Source organism: Doryrhamphus excisus, linkage group LG18, assembly GCF_037039965.1.
Source record: "Doryrhamphus excisus strain RoL-2023G ecotype Guam linkage group LG18, RoL_Dexc_Guam_v1.1, whole genome shotgun sequence".
Classification (NCBI taxonomy): Eukaryota; Metazoa; Chordata; class Actinopteri; order Syngnathiformes; family Syngnathidae; genus Doryrhamphus; species Doryrhamphus excisus.
In genome coordinates, this window is record NC_136374.1 from 9378598 (window position 1) to 9383060 (window position 4463).

Below are 4463 nucleotides of genomic sequence, written 5' to 3' on the forward strand. Positions count from 1 at the left end.
AATGGGTGGAGGCGGGGCTGCTAGCATACACACAGAGTGCAGCAGAGAGTAACCTAGTCGAAATGATATTAATAGGTTGCAGTTTTGTCATACATGATTTCATTGTACATTGCTTAGTTTAAATCCTATATCGTTCCCATAGACCCAATCTCGTGTATTGTTTGATCTCCTGAACTGGGTGTCACATGACCCCCTTAGTGAGTACACCCCTCACATTCCTGCAAATATTTTTTTCACTTTTCATAGTACAATCATGTCTGAAGAAATTACATTTTGATACCATATAAAGTAAAATGTACTGTCCTATCAAAATAAGTCAACATACAGTACAGCCATTAATGTATAATGTTAATTCAACACATTGTTTTTTGGGCGTGTGCCATGTATGAGCAATCATGTCTCGCCTACACTCACATGTCACATTAATGGCTCCATTAACGCTATGACGGCTAACTTTTTATATTTACTTACAATCTCCCTTCTTTAGTCAACAGCACTCATGCGCGTCAGCGTAGCAGCACATACGTATGAACGTCGGTAAACCTAACTCCTGGACATTGAGTTGACAGGCCGTGCTTTTAGCTTGATGTCTAGCGCACCCCACTTGAAAACGACTCAACAAATTCTTCAAAACACAAGATCCACAACTATTGATTTTTGTGCCCATCCTGAATCTTATCTATAGTACTTACCTACACTGCTCACATTTGTAAACATTTTTGGGTGAACTTCATTGTTGAATGAGTACTTTTTGCACAACTTGGTGTTCTCCAACAAGGAACTTAACCGCTAAATTCTCAAAGTGTTGTGATCCATGAACGCACCATTAAAATGGAAAATGACACCTAAGCTAAATGAATCAACAGTACCTTACCTATGTACTTTGTTAGAGAACAGCAAGTTGTGCAAAAAGTACTGAAACATTCAACAGTTGGACGTGATTAATATGGCACACTATCTCGATATTCAACCTTGTGTTTTTTTTTTGTTGTTTTAGAAATTATTACAGAGTTATCTGCAGAATCTTTAAATCTAATGCTAGGAGTCCACTGGGCCGAATTAATGTTCACTCTGCATGTTGCCATGTTGCTGTTAATTCGGTGCCACAGCGAGCCGCTATGTGCCAATCACATAATCTTTGGCACCAACTGGCACCGGCCCAGTAGACTCCTAGCATCATTGGTGCAACTTGGCTTGAGGCATTACATTCCAGTGGATTCCAATAGGCAAATTGTTTGCGATATTGGGTTCCACTTGGTGCTCAATTTGTGCTGATTGCTTGATGCAAGTAGCGCGACAAAATTTTTGCCCCCGTTACAGGCCACCACGAGCCAGTTGGGAGGCAGTTTGAGCCACTGCATGCCACAGCAAATTGCATTGGCGCGAACTGGCACCAACTGGCGGCAGCCCAGTGGACTACTAGCATAAATTTAAATTTATTTATAGGCTATTTATAGGCTAAATTCCCTTGAAATGTCGCAAAAAATGTGTTATTACTTACGTTTAAAGTCTTTAAATGTTTAGATATTTTTTTGAGAATACTGTAACACAGCTACTAAGTACACATTTTATCGAGCACAACCACAGTCAGTGCGGTGACGTTCTGTTTTACATGTCCTGCAAGGAGTTCCTTGTGCAGATGGCTGACAGTCTAAAAGTTGGGCTAAAAAAAACAAACAACTGCACGATTACTTGCATAGTACAAAGCCAGATACAGTGAAGAAAATAAGTATTTGAACACCCTGCTATTTTGCTATTTCTCCCACTTAGAAATCATGGAGGGGTCTGAAATTTTCATCGTAGGTGCATGTCCACTGTGAGAGAGATAAACTAAAAAGAAAAATCCAGAAATCACAATGCATGATTTTTTAACAATTTATTTGTGTGATACAGCTGCTAATAAGTATTTGAACACCTGAGAAAATGAATGTTAATATTTGGTACAGTAGCCTTTGTTTGCTATTACAGAGGTCAAACGTTTCCTGTAGTTTTTCACCAGGTTTGCACACACTGCAGGAGGGATCTTGGCCCACTCCTCCACACAGATCTTCTCTAGATCAGTCAGGTTTCTGGGCTGTCGCTGAGAAACACGGAGTCTGAGCTCCCTCCAAAGATTTTCGATTGGGTTCAGGTCTGGAGACTGGCTGGGCCATGCTAGAACCTTGATATGCTTCTTACGGAGCCACTCCTTGGTTTTCCTGGCTGTGTGCTTCGGGTCGTTGTCGTGTTGGAAGACCCAGCCACGACCCATCTTCAATGCTCTGACAGAGGGAAGGAGGTTGTTCCCCAAAATCTCACAATACACGGCCCCAGTCATCCTCTCTTTAATGCAGTGCACTCGTCCTGTCCCATGTGCAGAAAAACACCCCCAAAGCATGATGCTACCACCCCCATGCTTCACAGTAGGGATGGTGTTCTTCGGATTGTACTCTTCATTCTTCTTCCTCCAAACACGCTTATTGGAATTATGACCAAAAAGTTCTATTTTGGTCTCATCTGACCATAAAACTTTCTCCCATGACTCCTCTGTATCATCCAAATGGTCATATGCAAACTTAAGACGGGCCTTGACATGTGCTGGTTTAAGCAGGGGAACCTTTCGTGCCATGCATGATTTCACATCATGACGTCTTAGTGTATTACCTACAGTAACCTTGGAAACGGTGGTCCCAGCTCTTTTCAGGTCATTGACCAAGTCCTGTCGTGTAGTTCTGGGCTGATTCCTCACCTTTCTTAGAATCATTGAGACCCCACGAGGTGATATCTTGCATGGGGCTCCACTCCGATTGAGATTGACCGTCATGTTTAGCTTCTTCCATTTTCTAATGATAGCTCCAACAGTGGACCTTTTTTCACCAAGCTGCTTGGTAATTGCTCCGTAGCCCTTTCCAGCCTTGTGGAGGTGTACAATTTTGTCTCTGGTGTCTTTGGACAGCTCTTTGGTCTTCGCCATGTTACAAGTTAAAGTCTTACTGATTGTATGGGGTGGACAGGTGTCTTTATGCAGCTAACGACCTCAAACAGGTGCATCTGATTCAGGATGATACATGGAGTGCAGGTGGACTTCTAATGGGCAGACTAACAGGTCTTTCAGGGTCAGAATTCTAGATGATACACAGGTGTTCAAATACTTATTTGCAGCTGTATCACACAAATAAATTGTTAAAAAATCATGCATTGTGATTTCTGGATTTTTCTTTTTAGTTTATCTCTCTCACAGTGGACATGCACCTACGATGAAAATTTCAGACCCCTCCATGATTTCTAAGTGGGAGAAATAGCAAAATAGCAGGGTGTTCAAATACTTATTTTCTTCACTGTATGTATCATGAAAATACAATACACAGGGTGTGCCTGCTCGCTTGTCGGCATAGCCAATGGCCATAGTCGACCTAGCGTAACAACAAATACACCTGCCACGTTTGTGTACATTTGAACTATAAACACACAGATGTTAATATCCATTTATTGACAATTCCAGCATCGCCATGTCGAGATGTCCGTGTAATCCTGTGCTATGTATTGCATATTGTATCATGAGGTACCCTGAGATTGTTAAAGTAGAAACTTAAATTTCACCCAAAAACCAAACATCCCTAACATTTTGTGAGTAGTGTACGTTCTTACATCATCTTTTCTCAGGACGAGGGGTCCTTTCACTTTTGGCAGAGGTGAAATCACCGTCTGTCAGAGTCCTCCATTCAGTTCAGACACAAGTCCAGATGAGCTGGCCTCATTGTTGAGATCAATCAGCATCATTAAGCACATCATCCAATCAGAATCAGTGCTCATTTCACACCATACTTCCATTCATCCTTCCACCACTCATTTCCTTCTCTTTCTTTCCTCTGTCCTTGTTTCCTGATGAAAATGCAATCAAGAGGAGAGCATCTGAGGGGAGGCAACTCTCTCTTTAGGTTTTTCACAAGGAGGCAAAGAAAGCCAAGGGATACGTGAGGAGTTTGGGGAGGGAGGGTTGAGGAAGTGTAAGTGATGAGGGGAATGGATGCAAGTGTTTAGAAGCCTTCTCCTGTCCAAGCTGTGACCTTCTCATCATAGTCCTATTAGTCTTGTTGCTTAACACCCATCACGTTCGTGTATATTTCTTCACCTTTTCTTTGCAAACGTGTGCTCTGTATCGCCATGGAGATGTTTTAACGGCTGCAGTTCATAGGATTGTTTGGACTTCTTTTGATATGCAGCGTATTTCTTGTTATAGAAATATAATGAAAGGTGTTCTACTGTTCTGTACACTTCTACACACACTTGGTGTTCACAGGACACATGGACTGTCTGCTTACCCATTTTTAAGAATAAAATTTATGAAGGAACATGACAAAAGGCTGGTGTGCCTTTATTTCATATTTGATGTGTTTGGAAATAACAGGACAAAAGTGAATTGTAGCCAAAATATTAGGATATTAAAAGCAGGGATCAGATACCAGGGGTTGGGTGTAGATATG